This window comes from Puma concolor, chromosome A1 (assembly GCF_028749965.1).
Source record: "Puma concolor isolate L17-30 chromosome A1, mPumCon1.1.hap2, whole genome shotgun sequence".
NCBI lineage: Eukaryota > Metazoa > Chordata > Mammalia > Carnivora > Felidae > Puma > Puma concolor.
This window is the reverse complement of record NC_141667.1, coordinates 118975929-118996557: the sequence shown is the minus strand read 5'-3', so window position 1 is coordinate 118996557 and position 20629 is coordinate 118975929. Positions and strand designations below refer to the sequence as shown.

The 20629-nt window shown below is 40.2% G+C and overlaps 1 long non-coding RNA gene and 1 other non-coding gene across 3 annotated transcripts in view; both read left to right on the top strand.

Annotated features, from left to right (window-relative positions):
- Positions 1 to 14768, top strand: part of LOC147584391 (uncharacterized) — a 65382-nt gene extending 50614 nt beyond the window's left edge. The window contains exons 1-2 of one of the 2 annotated variants that reach the window (XR_015255426.1): positions 7437 to 7547; positions 14519 to 14768. This is a non-coding gene — a long non-coding RNA (uncharacterized LOC147584391). Of the gene's footprint in view, positions 1 to 7436; positions 7548 to 14518 lie in introns of those variants that run through there. The other variant, XR_015255432.1, reaches the window with a different exon arrangement.
- A 5469-nt stretch (positions 14769 to 20237) lies between these two features.
- LOC112861821 (U6 spliceosomal RNA) lies at positions 20238 to 20344 on the top strand. The gene has a single exon (XR_003223711.2). It is a non-coding gene; the product is annotated as a U6 spliceosomal RNA (small nuclear RNA).
- The last annotated feature ends 285 nt before the right edge of the window (positions 20345 to 20629 follow it).

Sequence of the window (20629 nt, the reverse complement as noted above, 5' to 3'; positions counted from 1 at the left end):
CCACTCAGAACTCCATCAATTATTGAAGAAGCTCTGAAAGGAGGGAATGTAAATGAAGATGAAAGATTCCAATGGAAGACAGACAGGTCCCATGGCTTGGGAAGAACCTGAGCTATCATGTCTGGGAAAAAAGCATTTTAGTTTCCTGCCGTGGGAAAGCTCCAAATGCTTTGGAGGCTGAAGAAGCAGTTCTGACAGAGACAGGAGAGAGCAGGAGGGGCTGATGAGTCTTTTCATCTCCCCCTCTCTGCTGATCAAGAGGCAGGCGCTGTGAATCCGATGGCAAGGCCTGAGATTCTAGCAGCTCCCTCCTTAACTCCCCTCTTGTTTTTTTGGAGACCCAAGGGGTGGGAAGCCAGCCGGACCCCTGGAAAGTGGCAGCCTTAGAAGGGGAGGGATCAGGCCAGAGGGAGTATAGCCCTGGTCCTCGGAAAGGATGGAAACACTTGTGTGCAGCGTCAGATGCCGGTGCCTTCTGAACCATCCTCAGAGTCTTGTCAGGCGCTTGCAAGAGAAGAAGGAAGGAGAGCAAATTCAGGTCATCCCCTGAAATCAAAGCGGGAACTCTTTTAAAGGGGTATTTAAATGAGGTGTTCTCCTCTGAAGCAACTCTCCCTCCCCATCTTTTGGAGGCCCAGATGTCAAGCAACAACTACAAATATTTATTAAGAACTTGGAGTGGTGCAGGGGCGCCTGGGTGGCGCAGTCGGTTAAGCGTCCGACTTCAGCCAGGTCACGATCTCGCGGTCCGTGAGTTCGAGCCCCGCGTCGGGCTCTGGGCTGATGGCTCAGAGCCTGGAGCCTGTTTCCGATTCTGTGTCTCCCTCTCTCTCTGCCCCTCCCCCGTTCATGCTCTGTCTCTCTCTGTCCCAAAAATAAATAAACGTTGAAAAAAAAAATTTTTTAAAGAACTTGGAGTGGTGCAGACACAGAACTAGCATGGAAATAAATCCCAGCCCCAGATCGAGAGATGCTCAGCTGTGGGTTCCAACTGGCCAGGGGATGCAGTCATGCCGGGGTGTGGCCCTGACACCACACCTGCGGGGTGGGAAGTCCAGAGTCACCATTCAGCCTTAATCTGGAACCTGGGGAGATTGCCAGCCATTCTCAGGGAGCTTTGTCTGCCCCTCTCCCCACTGTATCTCCAGCATGTAGATGTGTAGACCGTGGCTGGGACCTGGAAGGGGCTCAGGTGTGTGTGGAATGAAAGATCCAGTGGGCAGGGTAAGTGTGCCGACTTGGACGAGTGGCAAATTGGATCCTTTTCTCCTGAGTGAGGTTTCTTGGGCAAGGTACCTTAAATGTGCTGAGCTTCAGTTTCCTCAACTCTAAAGTGAGAGGAACAATGCAGCCCTGCCCCTGGGTTTGTTACAAGATGTAAACAAGACACCATGCACGCAGCACAGTGGGTCACAGTGAGCAGCGCAGAGTAAGCTGGAGCAGATGGCACTAACTGTCATTATTAAGACTTGTATTTCTCTTGTGACAAGTGAACAGTACAATTAGGAATTTGTAGGAGCAAACACTAAATTCCAAGGAGATCTGTGATTGCAAAACAGAGCAGTGAAGTCCCAGTGATCCTGACCAATCATTGGAAAAAGTGCCAGAAAGAAATAAGACCATTCTTAGTTGTCAAGAAAACTAGAGCAGCGATTTTGACATAAAGGAGGCGGTAATGTGTTACAAAATCCAATGTGTCTGTTCACATGTATTTCAGAAGACTCAAAATTAAATGATCATAAAAAGATCTTTGAGAACTACCATTAAGGGAAGAAAGCAAGTTGTCTAATTATGCGTTGTGTGAGTTATTCCTAATTCGAATCCAAATGTAATATAAATGCATTCATTTATAATAAAAACCTAATGATGATTTAAAAGCATCTTATTCAGCTTTGAGTTTAAAGTGAAATCCTTCTTCCCTTGCACAGATTTGATGTGATATGTCTCTGGGAGCCTATGAATATTCATAGCCGGTATATGGATTGCATAGCCACACCCATGTAATACACTTCTTACCCAAGTTGAAGGATCCACGCTGTTTCCTCTGGAAAGAAAATCACTACAGTGTAGTTGAAAGTGGAAAAGCCAACGGTCCCTTATATAAAAGTTGCAGCATCCAGAGGGGCTGCCAGTCTAATAAATTGTTTGTTTAACTGGTTTGGGACGATGAGGCTGACAAGCCAACATGAAGCTTAAAAAGGAAATCTGCCAAGGTGGCCGATATGCCTGGGGCTCAAGCTGCCTCCGGTGCCTCCATCAGGCACAGTGAAATTCTCAAAAGCCCCACATGCTCTGCTCGAAGCACAGACACCATTCGCTGCTGACCGGTGTCAGTCGGAAATCTCCCCTTGTCCCTTCTGACCACAGGCAGTCCTGATCTTGGGGCCCGAGGGGTTCTTCTCCACTTAGGGCTGCGTCTGGCTGCCCCCCTCTCAGAGGACCACCAGGCAGAGAGACGTCTCAAAGGAGAGTTTGGGGTCTTGAGCAAATATGTGCACAGACACAGGTGGACTTCATTTTACTCACTAGCCACGGTTCGCAAAATAACGTGTGTTAAAAAGATTTTTCTCCATTGACTACCGTTTGCCATCTACTAGAATATAGCCAATTCTGTTGTAAAGTAGTGAATGCTTTTGGAAAGCCCCTCTACAATTTTGGGGTGGAGCGTGGCATGCATGAGTCCTCAGCAAATACGGAGGAGTGGCTTAACAATGAAGTGTGGGGCCTCTGGAGTCATATATTCTACATTTGAGTTCAAGGTCGACCACTGGGTTGACTGGGGTAGTTTACCCTAGCTAAGTCTCTGAATAGAGGAATCTTCATTCCAAAATGGAGAGGATAATATCCGCCTTAAGAGAATGACACGACCATGGGCACAGTGACACAGGCAGTCGTCATTGAATGCTAGCACTCAATGGAGCTGAGGCTCCTGCAGGTGGGAGAGACACCCCACAAGACTGGGCTGAGTCAAGGCTGTGGCTAATCCAGGACAGAAGAAGGAGAAGTGCCAGGCAGATCTGATTGTTCTTTCCCTGCTCCACAGCCTTTGTATGAACCTCTATGAACGCGCTTATCCCACCCTCTCCTGGTGGTCTGCATGTCTGTCTGCCTATAAAAACTCAAGTTCTTCAAGTGTTTTGGTAGATGTTGTGTCCCTAGGGCCCAGCACAGTGCCTGGCATGCGCTAACTATGGAACAGAATTAATTAAAATTGCAATTATAAATGTCTCCAAATGTGGCTTTGGGCATCAAGAAAGGGGGAAAGAAAACCCTGTAAATTAGGGTTCTTTTATTTATAAGAACAGAAAGCCCAATCTAAATTGTCTTAAAAATAGGGAACAGGAAAGTCCGGGGGTGGGGTTGGCTCAAATGAAGCCTCGAGGAACTGATTTCTCTTCCTCCTTTGGCACTGCTTTCTCAGCTTGGCCCCATTTCAAACAGGCTCTTTGCCTCCAGCTAGCAAAATGGCTGCATAGCTCCAGACCTAAAGCTTTCCCAATTTCTAATCCAGCAGGAAAAAAAAAAAAATCAAGAGTTTTTGTCCTAGCAAAACACTTGTTCCAACTTTAATATGCTCATGTGTTCATTTTTGAGACTACCGTGATTCCGTGAGTTGGTGGGCTCAGACCTGACCCCCCTGTACTCTCCTCCCTGAGTCGGAGTGGGGATCGACTCTCCTTTAACCATGAATTGCCACTGAAGTGTTCTCAAGGTTGATCCTTGTTTTAAAGTATACCTGGAGTTGGTTATTCAGATATGGCCAGGTCAACACAGCAAGAGAGGATTGCCATTGAAAAGACAGTTTGTTACCCACAGTTCCGAAGAGGAAGGGGTGAGCCACACCAAGCAGGGCCACAGGGAAGAAGCATCAGGGGGCGGAGGCAAGAGTAAAGAAAAGAAGGAAGGGCCAGGCACCTGGGTGGCTCACTGGGTTAAAAACCCGACTGTTGGTTTTGGTTCGGGTCATGATCTCACATGTTCGTGAGCTCGAACCCCATGTCTGGCTCTGCGCTAACAATGCAGAGCCTGCTTGGGATTCTCTTTCTCCCTCTCTCTCTGCCCACCCCTCCCCCCCTCCCGACCCACTCTCTCTGTCTCTGTCTCTCTCAGAATAAATAAATAAACTTAAAAAAAAAAAGGCAGGGCAAAAGCCTTTGCGGTGGTTTTCTTGGGAAGGAGTGGGCAAGAAAGGGTAACCAGCTGACCAGGTTTAAGATTGGATAGTTCGAATAATTGAACTATTTTAGTGGTCTCTGGGCTAATGAGGTGGTCCCTAGCTATCTCATACCTGGCCTTAGGGTGATTTAAGGCAGGAGGATAGCGTCCACTGCAGGAGTCTGAGAAAAGAGGCAGATGGGGGGTACGGACTCAGGATTGATTGGTTTGCATATTAAAAGAGTGCTCACTAGCAAGTTGAATTACCTACCCCTGGGAGGGGCTGTCCCTTGCTGGGTCTGCAAGGTCTCAAGATGTCAAAGCATCATAAAATATAGAAAACTAAAAAACATGATTAATATGCTACTAGGTGGCAAAAAGCCACAGATAGCTACTCCCAAGACCGAAGTGTAACATAGGGATGCTATCTCATTCACCTATCGGTTCAGGTTCATTCATTCATCGCACTCAGCATTTCCTGAGCATCCCCAATGTGCCACACCGTGAACTAGGTGTGAACTAGGTGCAAGGGACTAGAAGCAACCGGAGTGGTTCCTGCCATCTTGATTAGAGCCATTGATCAAGTGATCAGAATTCCTAGGAATGCTTAGTTCAGTCCTACCCGGTTCTATCCCACATGATAGGGGATCCAGTAATTCATTTTTAAAGGCTTTAATCCACCTACTAATTTTAGGCTTACCACTTACTAATTTTATTGTGATGAGTTTAGCCTGGAAGTAAGTATATTCTGGGCCACTGGAGAAAAGATTAGATACCCATAAATAAAAATACTCTCACAAGTGAGGCCAGTCCTCCATGACGTGTATAGCATTTTAGACATGATAAAATGCTTTATTCTCGTTTATTCCTTGCGATATCCCTGGTGGAGAGTCTGATCTTCTCATTTTACAGCAGGGGAAGCTGAGGTTTCTAAGAAGAGGTGATTTGCCTGAGGATTCATAGTCAGAAAACAGCCAGGCCAGGGCTCGAAACCAAGCTCGGTTCTCTTTCTACTTTACGGGTCCTTTCCAAACTGCGGCACCCCTACCAGTGGTATACAAAGCATTAAAACACATGACCTCGCATAGTGAGAAGTTTATTTCCATGCCAACTGTCCCTCAATTTCTATAATTCTGCCCAGGGCAGAGTCTCATATCCATGCTAATATATCTTTAACACCTTTCACTTGCTATTAAATCTCTCTCTATCTCTTTCTCTTTTGAAACCAAGAAAGTACAGGACTCGGTCCTGGAATCTTTGGCAAGTAAATTAGATCTAGAATCTAATAACACATTTCACTGCATTTATGACAAATGATATTATTTTTAACATTTGCCAAGTTTCTTTATCAAAAACAAAGTATTTTGGGGACACCTGGGTGGCTCAGTCGGTTGAGCGTGTGACTTAGGCTTGGGTCATGATCTTGCGGTCCGTGGGGGTGAGCCCCACATCGGGCTCTGTGCTGACAGCCTAGAGCCTGGAGACTGCTTTAGATTCTGTGTGTGTCTCTCTCTCTGCCCCTCCCCCGCTCACACTCTGTCTCTCGCTCTCTCTCTCTCAAAAATAAATACTAAAAAATATTTTTGAGGTTTAAGAAAGTATTGCTTTAAAGCAAATGCTAAATAAATAACAATATAGGTGGTTTATGGAGATGTGCTAGCTATAAAAAATGATACCCAGATTACTGCAGTCTGGAAACACTACAGAGACCAAGCAAGTAGGAATAGACTTCCAGAAGGAATAGAGGGTTTCTCTCACTTCTCTCTTGTCCAGGGAGGAAGGGGACCGGGCCAGATACCACTCCTTGTGGAAGACATAGTCACAAGCCTGTAAGACCGTGGTTCTCAAGCCAGGGTCCACAGACTGATACTGATCCAAAGGCTTGTCTCCAAACCCTTTGTGAGAAGAAAAATAAGGGTAATGTGTATGTCAGCACAAGAATGTCAATTGTTCTTTCCTAGGTAAGAATGCACTTTGTTCTGGAATTACCTTCTCCCCCTCCCCTCCTCCTCCCCTCCCCTCCTCCTCCCCCCTCCTCCCACTCCCCCTCCCCCCCACCCTGCTTCTCCTCCTCCTTCTTCTCTGGTGTGTTAAATGCACATTCTTTAGTGATTACTTGATGATAGTAAATGACCAGTGTTTACTGTTAGTTAATGTCTTCATTTGCCCAAAACAAAAAGCTGGCAATCTTATTTTGACACCTCCCTCCTCTACTTTTTTCTACATATCACTGAACCTCTGTTGCAGGAGACTTCAATTGCTGGAGGCAGCTTGCCTTCTATTGTTAGAGGAAAAAGATACTGATAGAGCCCGGCATAATAACTGTGGTAATGCCAAACAGCAAGCCATAACTCCCTATGAACCCAAGGGCTCTGTTTATCATTGAAGAGATCCTTCTTTCTCTCCAGTGTCACCAAATAAAGATGGGAGATTAGCGAAATAAGATAGCTGTTAAATTAAAGAGGAAAAAAGTTCAAGTTTCAAGGAGGCTGTTACAAAAACAAACAAATGTACAAACCAACCACCCCCAAACTCCTGGAGAAATTTGTAGCTCTTGGTGACCTCACAGACCAACCCCGCTTGGGACAGATGAGCAGACAGCCCACTCAAAGCAACAGCCCCACGCCCTCTCAGACTCTGATCAGGGAAATGTAAACTGGTGTATCGGACTAGCTCTTTGACCCAGCAATTCCTTTCCCACTCATTTGCCTGAGAAAACACCATCACTAGGCACAAATAATTAATTATAAGGATGCTTGGCAAAATCATCACTTACAGTAGTGGAAAGCCGGAAACAAGTTAAATGTCCAACCCCAACAAATTGGTTGGGTAAATCATGGCACATTCATGAACTAGAATCTTGTATAAATATATAAAAATATACTGTAGAGAAGTGCTAATGTTGGGCAAAGACGTTAAGAATCTATTGTTAAGTGAGAAAAGCAAAACTGGGAAACTTGCTTAGAACATGGGATACAGTAGGATTTAAGTTTTGTTTAAAAGATGGGCACAATATGTCTGGATGGTGAAATTAAGGGTGAGCTTTCTTCTTCTAATGTAAAGGTATTTTGTGAAAACGACCACAGTGAAGATGTACTACTTTTACTTTAAGAAGAAACAGTGATTTCTTTAAGTGGAGCCCCATTTAACCTGTTTAAAATGGGTCAGCTGCCATCAGCATCAGCTTAAAGGTGTGTGATTGTGGGCTTGCTTTTTGCGGTGCTGACGTGCCTCCCTGAGAACCAAAGGGAGACACTAAACCTCTCTGCAAACTCTTTGTAGATTCCCATCTGTGACTTGATAAATATTTGATGCAGTGGCCAGTCAACATCCCTACATTAGTGAAAGTTCTGCCCAGGAGCAACTGTACAGCTCTCAGCAATGAGATCGGAGTAAGTTAAAAAGAGCGTATTCATTAGCCACTTCAAAGGATTTGGTTTTTTTAGCTGGCAATTTTGCAGACTGGATTATTGGCTTGGCTGTCTACTGTGTGATGACCAAAAAACATACTACTAGAGGGAGAAACTTGCTTCTTCACTGAATAATATTTTCTTTCCTTTGTGTTCACAGTCCATGAGGCAAAGACAGCACAAATCACACCCCCCTTCCCCTTTGTTAAACAGCTGTGAATATCTAAACTGAGTTTAGGATCTGCCCCGTAACTTTGATGCCAAAAACCTGGAGTCGGGTCTGCCTTTCTGATGTAGTTTTGTGTAATGGGATGGACTCCTTTTTCTCTCTTCACCTCCATGGTTCCAAGTGATAATTAAAATGTTAGCACTTCTGGGGCGCCTGGGTGGCCAGTTGGTTAGGCGATGAACTCTTGATTTTGGCTCAGGTCATGATCTTGTGGTTCATGGGTTCAAGCCCTGCATTAGGCTCCATGATGACAGGGCAGACCCTGCTTGGGATTCTCTGCTCCTCCCCTCCTCACAGGTGTGTGTGTGTGTGTGTGTGTGTGTGTGTGTGTGCATGCACACACACACGTGCACCTGTCTCAAAATGAGTAAACTTAAAAAAAAAGAAGTTAGCATCTCTGTTCCTAAATATCCCAGTTGACAAGTAGAATGGGTAAACAAAATGTAGCAGGGCAGAGAAGCAACCTGAGGCTAGCTGAAATTAGTGCCAACTCCAGAAGGAGTTTTCACTTTCAGAAGGACCTGGGCTAACTCCTACTCATTCTTCAAACCTCAGTTGAGATGTCACCTTTTCCTAGAAGCCTGCCAGGATCCATGTCTACTGTTCCAGGCTTGACCCTCCTTTGAGCTTCCAGAGTTCCCATTCTTCTCCTGTATGAGGCTGTAGGCTGTACTACAGTTACCTGCTTGCTTATATCTCTCCTAGGAAACTGAGTTTCAAGAAGACTGTTCTGTTCATCACTGCCTAGTATAGTATCTGGCACTTTAAGAAGAGCTAAATAAATATTTACTGAATCAAGTACATTTTCCTTGAACTTGCAGCTGCATTGGACTTAGATAATTTCAGCATCATAGGATATCAAATTTGAAAGTTTCCTTCCTTCATTGCCTGCCCCACCCCTGCCAACTCCCAGAGCTTTGCAAGCAAACAGGTGCCCAGTCTGCTTACACATTTGTAATGACAGAGTGTTCACTTCCCTTCAAAACAATCAGAGGTAGACTATGAAGCTGACTAAAATAAAAGACAAATGGGACAGGTCCTGGACTAAATTGGGAAGAAGTTAATCTAGCTTCTCCCTTTCCTGCAGGGCCCTGAGCTCCCCTAAGGGTCAAGTAAACCCCACCAAGGTAGCCGCAGATAGCAGTTTAAGGCTCTGCTTTTCAAACCAGAGGAGCAGGCAGAATGCCAGAGTCCTTGAACTCTAAGGTGAACATAGAATCTCTTCTGAAGCATTGTTTTTACTTGAAGCCGGGAAATACATGAAGACAGGAAGAGGGAAAACTGCGCACACACACACATACACACACACACACACCACACAGTATAGGGGAAAATATATGTATGATTTTAAAGAGACAGCACCAGACTTTAAAGAAATTGATAAGAATCTTTTGGGTGGAGCCCTTAGATGCCTGGGGGTTAGGAATGCACTCTTGGTCTGGTAGGTTGCTTTGGTGGAAAAAATATGAGAAATACTACTGGCTTCATATGTTATCATCTTAAGGCTCCCTGGGAAGGGGGGTATTTCCAGTTTCACTGGTTTCTTTCGGAGACTAGAAAGTCTTTGTTTTGTTTTTAAAGTTTATTTATTTTTGAGAGAGAGAGTGAGTGAAGGAGGGAGGGGGAGAGAGAGAGTCCCAAGCACAAAGCCCAATGCAGGGCTCCATCTTGCAAGCTGTGAGATCATGGCCTGAGCCGAAATCAAGATTCAGACTCCATTTACTTACTTACATACATACTTATTTATTTATTTAGAGTGTGTATGTGAACACGAGTGGGAGGGCAGAGAGAGGGACAGAGAGAATCCCAAGCAGGCCCTGTGCTTTTTAGCATGGAGCCCCACTCAGGGCTCGTTCCCACAAACCCTCCGATCATGACCTGAGAGGAAAGCAAGAACTGACGCTTAACTGACTGAGCCACCTAGGTGCGGACTGGAAAGTCTTGAAAATGAAAAGCAGTCAGTGCATAATAGTGGCATTTCAGGCAGCATGATCTGGGGGAGAGAGAGATCTTTCCCAGAGGTAGGCCCCACACTTAGAAAGCTCATTCCCTGGTGTTCCGTCAGCCCTTAGCACTAGTCTCCATCAGGATGGGCACCGTGAATGTAAACTTAATTCAGCTTTGACAGTGTTTGGGCAAGCGTCTTTGCCTCTCCAAGCCTCAGTTTCCCTAGCTGTAAAGTGAAATTCGGTATTTACCTCACAGAGGTGTTGTGAGCTCTTGTACAAACAGTAACAAGCTCAGTGCCTAGCTCATAATAAGCACTTAGTAAATAGTAGTTATTAGTGGTATTAATTATAAAATTAATACATGCTCAATCAGAGCCATCCCTGAATTTGTGGACCAGGTGCAAAGATATAAATGGGGAACCAGATGTCTAAAACTTTAAAAGATATGAACATGCTAACAAACTGTTAAGTACAATAGAATATGTTCTGTCCTTCTAACATTCTTTTTAGTTTTATTCACTTATTCTGAGAGAGAGAGCACTCGAGAGGGGCAGAGAGAGAGAGAGAGGGAGAGAGAATCGAAAGCAGGCTCCACACTGTCAGCACAGAGCCCGATGTGGGGCTTGAACTCACAAACTGCGAGATCATGACCTGAGCAGAAATCAAGTTGGCCAGGTAACCAACTGAGCCACCCACACACTCCTGTCCTTCTACCTTCATAACAAAATTAATTGGGTGTAGTTCTCTTTTGTCCTTTTTACAAGTTTTTTAATTTTTGAAGAATCTATTTGTTTAAATCTGCATTTTTTTAAGTTTATTTATTTGAGAGAGAAAGCACAAGAAGAGCAGAGAGAGAGAGAGAGAGAGAGATCCCAAGCAGGCTCCAGACACTCAGTGCAGAGCCTGACACGGGGCTTGATCTCACAAAGTGTGAGAGCCCGTCACCTGAGCCCAAATCAAGAGTCAGGTGCTTAACCAACTAAGCCACACAGCCGCCCCCTCGTTTTTAAATTAATTTAATATTGAGAAAAGTTGGTAAGCCAATAGTTGTCAATGAAGTTATGTAGTAACATTTATGTTCAGATATCAGTAGTGGATTTTACTAAAGTTCAGGTAGTGTGGTGGGTTCTCATGACAAGTTATTACCATTGAAAATGTTATAAAATATTCTCATTTCATCATATAAATCACTATCACTTTTGCTGTAATTTTCAACTTCTCTAAGAGCAATATCTAGAACTATAAAATACTTCTTTTTAAAATGTTTATATATTTATTTTTGAGAGAAAGAGAGAGCACAGGAGAGGGCAGACAGAGCGGGGGAAAAGACAGAATCCCAAGCAGGCTCCACACTGTTAGGACGGAGCCCAGCATGGGGCTTGATCCCATGAACCATGAGATAACGACCTGAGTTGAAATCAAAAGTCCAACACTTAACTGACTGAACCACCCCGGCACCCCTATAAATTATTTCTTAAGTTCTTTTTCTCAAAAAACTTGAAAGCTGGAATATAAAGAGCATCAAAAAAATGGCAATATGTTAGGTGACTTATTCAAATCTCTCTTGAATTGACATTACATGTTGATTTCTAATAACCCCAAAATAATCTCAGTAGCAATTAGTTTGGAGATTATTTGTCTCTGAATATTCTCTTTTATAGTGCTGCAAATGTTTTTGTTTACATTTCTGATTTTCTAATATTTTTAGGAATGCCACGTTTATCACATGTGTCACATACACTTTATTTCAATTTAGTTAAACTATTTTTCTCTAAATGAAACACAAATGAATCTTAGAAGGGCAAAATAGCCCAAGTCCTGTCAGTGCAAGCTTTTGGAGTTCGTGCAAGCTTTGCCTAACATTATTAATAGTAGGAACAGTTCACACCAGGTAACTGTGGATACTACAAAATCAAAGATAATTTCCTGTTGAAGATCACGATTTTTTTTAACATAAGGAGAATCTTTTCTTTCTTGCACAATTCTAGCCCATCTTGTTAGCATGTGTAAGTTAAATCTTGCGTTAATGGTGCTTAATCAGGATTGCCTTTGTGTGTCCAAAAGTAGTTGTCATGGCAGAGATGACATGGTTTTCCTCACGATGCCTCCTATTTGGACAGATCCAGAGAATATCTTTGCAGTTATTGAATTGTTCAAAGATGCACTCCCTTATTGGCACAGATGAGAACATGTTTCTTTTTTTTATATTTTTTCAAAGTTTATTGATTTTTGAGAGAGAGAGAGAGACAGAGAGAGAGAGTGTGGGGAGGGGCAGAAAGAGAGGGGGACAGAAGATCTGGAGTAGGCTCTGCTCTGACAGTAGAGAGCCCAACGCGGGGCTCAAACTCCCAGAACTCTGAGATGATGACCTCAGCCGAAGTCAGACACTTAACCAACGGAGCTACCCAGGTGCCTCAAGAACATGTCTTAATAAGAAATTCAACTGGTGCTTTGTCCGTGGCTCACAAAAAATGCTTGTTCTTTACCAACTGCTATTCTCAGTAGCTAGCCCTCGTTATTCTTTTAAACCAGTGACTAAAACTCAAAGTTATTTTTGCAATTCTATTTTTTTACAATGGTATCACCAATAAAATACTCATTAATTTTGATTTCTTCTATTTTAATCTTCTGATAGTTTGACAGTAGGTATAATGAATGTTGTTGAGTATGATCTGTCCTAATATAATCTAGTTAAAGAAGTTATTAATTTTTAGACTTTTATGCGTAATTCCTTTCATCAGTTAATACTATTTTGCATTCTCTTCCTTTTATGTGATTTTAAGAGGTTAGTTTTTATCTATCTTACAGACTTGGCTATTCTGGCGTCAAATTTTAAAGTCATTTTTTTCTACTAAACGAACATTTCTATTGTCATCTGTGACTATTTTGTCGCTGTTGTCACACAAGGTTGGCTAAATATGGAACATCTATTACTATTCTCTTAATAATATCACAGCAGTATTTTATATCTGTGTTTAGTAGTTTCTTTGTAGATTACTATTGTTCACTTACTGTTACTTTAGACTTTTTTTTTTTAACAGTTCTTGTGTTTGCATAACAGGTTTTTTGTTTGGTTTTGTTTATTTTTGGTTGCAAGTAACACTGAGTGTTCTTTTAATTGAGAAACTAAGTATTTCCACTCACAAACATTTTCCTTAGCTAGACTTGTGAAGATTGGCTGGGAAATGTGTGGTAATTGTAACATAATATTTTGTCTTTCAACTTAAAATACAACAAAATTGGGGCGCCTGGGTGGCGCAGTCGGTTAAGCGTCCGACTTCAGCCAGGTCACGATCTCGCGGTCCGGGAGTTCGAGCCCCGCGTCAGGCTCTGGGCTGATGGCTCAGAGCCTGGAGCCTGTTTCCGATTCTGTGTCTCCCTCTCTCTCTGCCCCTCCCCCGTTCATGCTCTGTCTCTCTCTGTCCCAAAAATAAATAAACGTTGAAAAAAAAAAAATTAAAAAAAAAAAAATACAACAAAATTTCTATAGTTTCTCCATTTGAAAAAAACATTTTATTATAATACGAAATATAACATTTTCCCCCATCTTTATCCAATGGAGAATTCATAACCAATAATTTGAAGTTACTTATGTTGTTCTGGATGCATTCTCATGATTTTAAAAGGTCACGACAGACATTTTCTAGGGTGACTTTCCAATAAACAGTAAAAATTCAAAGTTTTTAGTTTTCTGATCCAATTTGCCTTTTTCTTTCTTTCTTTCTTTTTTTTTTTTTTGGTAATTTCTTTATTGTCTGATGGGCAGGCCAGAATCACATTTATTTTTTTCTAAGTTGTGAATTTTATATTATCTTTTTCATTATCAACTTTGATCAGGAAAAAACAGTGCATTACTCAAGTACATAAAGCCACAAGTGTTTGATCTGATCTGTTCAGGTTGTAGATTTGCTAGGAATACTTTCCTTGCCCATTTTGTTGTTTTGCTCAGCCACTAAGTCTTCATTAAGTAAATAACTTATAATGTTTGTAAATTGTATGTGGGTCATGCTTAGCAGAAGTCTGCTCACTTTCATTGCCTGCAATTTAAAAAAATTGAAGCAAACTGCTTTTTTTCTGTTTTCTTTTCAACCCTTCCTTTTCTGAGCTCCACGTTCATTATGTGTGGTTCTCTCCCAATGCCAGCATGTTCTCACTCTCCATGATCTATAGGATTAAAAGATTAAATGCAATCATATTCAAAAGATTCCAAGTTTGCCTGTATTTCATCAAAATGTAATTAAAGTAAATGTTAAAATATTGAAAAGCTAAAATTATTTTTCCTATAATGTCTCAAAAAATTATTAAGGAGCAAAAATGAAATAATATTTAATGAACAGTAAAATTTAAATGAAAACTATTCAAATAAAGCTTAGTTACTTGTTTTAAAATTTAATTATATCTTAGAAGATATTTTTATAAATATAAAATGATTGGCAATTCCTGTGTCCTGTGACCATCAGCTGTTAATGCAAAAAATTGGGATTATGCTTCATGCTTAAGCATGCTGTGTCTAGACTATGTATAAAAAAAAGAATTAGGGATGTTTGGTTTATTATTGCATACTGTTCTTTGGCTGCTGTATGTGACTATTGCAAATTCTGCAGTGATTTGTGAGTACTTATAGGTCTGCAAACTGGAACTTCAAGAAAGCAAGAAAATAGATGCTAAACACTCGTGGGGAATTGGTACTTTATTATGCAAGAATCTATAACATCAATGATATGTGAGAGGAAGGATTTGACAAGTTAATTAATTTGTCTTTTCTCTTACCGGAGTGCTTCCACAGCTCAGATTTTCCTGACAGTCCTAAGCGATGTCCTTCCATGATGTTTGCAGAACAACCCACGATTCCTCATGACGTTTGGATAAAGTCACCTACTGTTTTTAGAACAGAGGGCAAGAGATGCAGAGAAACGTTTCCTGTGGCCTGAATGGTGTAAGTCACCAGTGTGGACTCTAGGACCGTGGCTGCTCCGTGTCAGCAGAGGGTACCGGATCCCTTAATAAATTTACCTTTGCATTGTGCACTTGTGATTTTCAGACTCTTGAGTTCTGAGGTGGGAGCCTCTCTTGACCAAGGGCTGTCCTGAGCTCAATAAAATATTCAACACAACTTATATGTACAACCCATATATAAAAAATGGACATAGCTTTTCCCTCAACCAGTACCTGAATAAATTACCATGTAAACAGTTTGGGGTTTAATTTTCTAGGCATCTTTTATACTAACCTACACACACATACATATCTTTTACATAAAATTTATATATTTATATATATGTATATATATATACACATATATATGTGTATATATATACACATATATATGTGTATATATATATATACACATACATACATACACAAATGAACTTTGGTAAGCTTCTTTTCCTACTTAATAATATATTATTCACTGCTTTCCATGTTGTTACATAATATTCACCATTAACTTTATCTTATTAATAACTATATGATACATACTATTTTTTTTTGTCAAGTCCTTCTTAAATGATTTCTCCCCGCCCCCCCCCCCCCAATTTTTGTCATTATAAAAATCATACAGCAAATACCCTTGTGTGGGTGACTTGGTTTTCGTTACTTAAAAAAAAAACACTTTTTACTTTGGAATAATTTTAGACTTACAGAAGTATGGCAAAGATAGTACAGAGAATTAGTGTATACCTTTCAGCCAGCTTCCCTGAATGTTAACATCTTACATAACCATTATCTATTTGTCAAAACTAAGAAATTAACATTAATACAATATTATTGACTACATTACAGATTTCACTAGGATTTTACCAAATTTTCCACTAACATCCCTCCCTTTTTGATTATTGTCTTAAGAAAACATACTTTGAGATCTACCCTCTTAGCTTTTTGAGTGTATAGTGTTGTTAACTATAAACGCGATGTCATACAGCAGATCTAGAACTTTCTCATCTTGCGTGACTGAGACTTTATACCTGTTGAACAGCACCTCCCCCGTTTCCCCCTCCCTCCAAGCCCCTGGCACTCACCATTCTAAGTTTTCACTACTTTTAAGCTCATGATTGCATTTGGTCAGTCACAGCGAATTTATAAATATTAGAAATGGGCTATATATAGTCGCTGCTCTCGTTATTCGTCTTCCTAAGGCTTTCCTGCAGACTTTTCTGGACAACTAAGTTCCAGATGAATATTTTACACTAATGTGCCTTGTGTAGGGTCCAAGGCAATCTGCTATTATTAATGTGTTAACCTTTACTGTCCAGTAATGGCAGAGAAATTAGAAATCTATATTAATTAGGAATGGCAAATGGAAACTCAAATATATATAATGTATATTTAAATATTTTATTTTCATATATGAATTATAAGGAGATATTTATATCTCCATCTTAATTATACGCATGCTGCTATTTCCACACTTTGTTTGGAGCTAGAGAGTGGCAGACCCAGGACTAAATTCCAGGTGTGGCTGACACCAGTGACAGCAGTCTTGCTACACTGCCATGCCTTCTAGGAGGGATTAGAATTTGGATGTGGTGCTTCAAAGAGTTTTTAATTTTTCTCAAAATAAGAAATACTTTTTGCACACACCAATCAGTCACAGTGGCTGCATTTAGGGAGCGGAGAGGGGTTGCTAAGAAGACAAATGGGAATTTTGCCTGTCTGTATTGATTGACTTATTTAAATAATGAGCATGGGTTCGTGTAGTACTTGTCAAATTGTAAAAATTATTGAAAGATAATCTTATACATAGCGGCTAGGAATATCAAACAATACAGCCACTTTTGAAAATAGTTTGGGAGTTGTTTATTAAGTTAAACATATGCTTAGCATGTGACCTAGCAACTGCATTCTTATCCACCCAATAAAAAGGAAAGCCTATGTTCGCAAAAAAAGTCTGTATACAAATGTTTATAACAGCTTTATTCGTAATCACTAAAGGCTGGAAACAATCCATATGTCCATCTACAGGTGAGCAGATGAACAGCTGTGGTCCATCCTTACAAGGGGATACAACTCTGTAATAAAAAGCAACAAACTATTGATAGGTGAAACGACATGGCTGGATCAAGTGAAAGAAGTCTGACACAAGAGGTTACACACGATTGTATTTATATGACATGCACTAAAAGGGAAAAATATAGGGACAGAAATCAGATCAGTGGTTGCTGGAGGTGAGAGGAGGGAAATGATTATATAGTAGCACAAAGGATCTTTTTAGAGTGATGCAAATATTCTTACTTGATTGCGTTGGTGGTCACACAGGGGTACGTGCATTCATCAAAACTCACTTTATACCAAAAAAGGTTAATCATAGATTAAATAATAAAATTGAAATTATAGATTAAGTTATAAATTAGAGTTTATATTATAATTATATATAATATAGTATATAATATATAATTATAACTAATAAATACAATTAAGTATAATTATAATTACATATTATATACTACATAATATATAACTCTATAGCATATATTAATAATTTTAAATTATATATGATAATTTATAATTATGTTATCCATAATGTACTGAATTATATACTACAATTTGATGTTATTATAATGTAAACTATAATTTAGAGTTTGTATTTCTACTTGTAGTTTGTATAATTATATATGCTTTATATATAATTATAGTTATATTTTAAGGTAACAATATATATTGTTAATTATATAAATTACAGATCAATAAGTATAACTTAAAATTAATAAACAGAAAGGAAAAGAGAAGTTCAAACAATTAAAGCTGAAAATGAGATTGTGAACACCTCCTCATAGAGGTTAGTCCAGCAGAGTGTAGACCATCTGGCAAAGATGTAATGGAAGGAACTGGGTGGTAGGTGATGATTTGATGATTTCTGAGGTTCCTGTTCCTTTTTCTAGGTGCCCATCATTGTTCACATATGTCTGCGCTTCAGGGGGCAGCTATTAGCCTGTACCTGACTCTTGTGTGAATGAGAACAGGCACCTCCACCTAGAGAAGGTGCAGAGCTATGCAGCACTCCTTGGCTGGCGGATGGTGCCTTAGTGAACTTCATGGATGTCTCAGGATAGGCAGAACAAAGAAGAGGTGCCTTGTAATAGTCTCAGGTAGGAAGAAGGTAGAGGGAATCTATCTGGCCAGGTCCAACCTTTTTTCTGTTTCCCACTGGTATGGTTGCCCCAAGGAAGTTAACTCTCTTATGCCTCAAGTATCTTCATGCCCTTTTAGCAGCCATTTGGGAAGCCAGATTAAATGCGCTATGTTGTATTATTTTATAAGTCCAGATGTGGCAAGAGAAGCAAGAGACATAGGGCATGTAGCTCTTCAGTATGGTTGCGCAGAGGTAATGGGGGGAGGGCCCTTGGCTTCTCCCAGTAATGGATGATTAGCCCTAGGTGGCAGATACGTATGCGCCTAAATGGACAGGTAATTACAATGGCAGTCAGGCCAGAACAAGCAGCAGGGGCCTGAAAGTTAAGGGTACCAAGAGAATACGAAAAGGCATAAGATTACAATTCAGGGCTCAAAATTATTTGTTGAATAAATGAATGAACGAATAAATCAATGGGTGTGGTGGGAAGACGGTAGCAGGGGCAGCGAGGTTTTTAAATCTTCTGAAATCCTCCTGCCCCCATAAAAAAAGACAGATAAACTCTAACGGGAAAATCCAAGGCCCAAGGTCAACACCTTCAAAAATCTAGATGAACATGGTATCTTCATGAACCCCCAAACACGAGCAAGTGGAGGAACACCACCAACTACTAAACATGCACTGCTCTGCATATCCGTGTCAGGGCAGGAGGGAGCAGGGAGGTATCTGACCGACATGAGAACACAATTCTAGAACTGACAACACGACTCAGTGAAATTCAGAGCAAAGCAATTTGAGACCAACTGGAACCAGAAAGACTCTTGCACCCTCCAACAAAGCTGTGGCTCTGTGGGGTTCGAGATAGAGTCTAAAGGAGCTAGTATAGCCTGGGGTGTGAGAGCTTTCAAAATTACAAGCTCCTTTTCAGGCAAAAAGGGTGGAGTTCTGAGAGTAGTATTCAATTCAAAAGAAAGGAAAAAGAGTAGAGGAAAGGAAAAAGAAAGCCTAAATAAAAGAGCAGAGGAATCACATCTCAGAAAGCACAAGGCAATTTAAAAAGATTTCTTAGAGCACCTGGGTGGCTCACTCAGTTAAGTGTCCAACTTTGGCTCAGGTCATGATCTCACGGTTCGTGGGTTCAAGCCCCACATCGGGTTCTATGCTGAACACTTGCTCAGAGCCTGGAGCCTGCTTCAGATTCTGTGTCTCCTCTGTCTCTGCCCCTCCTCCACTCATGCTCTGTCTCACTCTGTCTCTCAAAAATAAATAAATGTAAGAAAGTTAAAAAAAAAAAATCAACACACACATACATAGGTTGAATAATCTATTAGAAGATGCACGAAGAAGAAAATAAAAAGCAATGGAAATTTAAAAAGGTAACATTTAAGAAAACTTTCCTGAAATAAAGAGATCTGACACTAGTACCTAGAAAATCAATCCTGAATGAAGATTGTCAAGGTATATTCTAAGAGATGTCTGAAGTTTACAAAAAAAAAAAAAAATGATTTGGGCGTTTAGTCAAAATACCAAATGACTTAAGTGTGTCTTTGGCTTTATCCCTGAATACATAAAGTAGCATACTGGAAAGATTCAAAGAAAGAAATCCTAAGGCAAAGGTTTTGCATCTAGCCAATATGTCAAAAGTTATGAACATGATGGAACCAGAGACTGTTGCTTCCATGTGCCCTTCCTGAGGAATTTCCTAAGGAAAGTTGTTTTAGACCACCAAAAGGGAAGGGCTTTGACAAGAGGACTAATGATGAGCATAACTATGTAATCACCCATAAAACTATGATGGTTATGAGAAGAGTACATACCCAGCAGATATTATACAATAATTGAAGGGCCAGAAGGGTAACGGAGATATAAAACAGAATATACTTGTTGATTATTTTATAGTTACTGGTGAGGGTAAAAGGATATTTATTCACATGGGAAACTGGTGCATTGGGATAAGAGAAAAGAAATTATTAACTAATTTAAATATTGTTAGGAAACCAATAGAAAATAACAAAGTAAGAGGGGGGGACTAAGGTTATTTTAGCTTTAATATAAAACTAACCCTTAAAATAAAGTGAGTACAAATATATTTCATAGGGCAAATAAAATAGACCGTATAGTGAAAAATTAGTGTTATGAAAGACTGGTGTATACATAACAGAGAGCAATATGAGTGAAAAGAATACAGTGCAAAGGAGTGTATACCAAATACTACCATTTGAATTAAAAGAAAGGCAAAATAAGGACATACATATGTATACACATACATGTATATATGTTTCTTTTTTTGCAAATAAGAGAGGATAAACCAGAAACTAATAAAATTCATGCATATGGGGATTGAAGAAAACTTCTCTGGGTTACCTTTTCGTATGATTTTAACTTTTGAACTACAGAACATTTTACATATTCATAAAGTTATTTGACCGCTACCTTTAGCAGCACACACACTAAAACTGGAATGATACACAGAAGATTAGCAGGGCCCTTATACAAACATGATCCGCAAATTCATGAGGTATTCCATATTTTAATGATGGATGTTAACTAAACTTACTGTTGTACTTATGTTGCAATACATACATATATCAAATCACTATGTGATTCACCTGAAACTTACACAATGCTATATATCAGTTATGTCTCAATAAAATTTTTAAAAATAAAAATAATAAAATCTTTAAAAATAAAGATAATAAAAAACCCACTACCACAAAGAAAAAAATTAAAAGAAATCAACATGGACAGGAAAATCCTAATTTGAAGATAAACAAATGAACTTATGTCAAGGTTAAAGGTCTTTAGACACACCGTTACT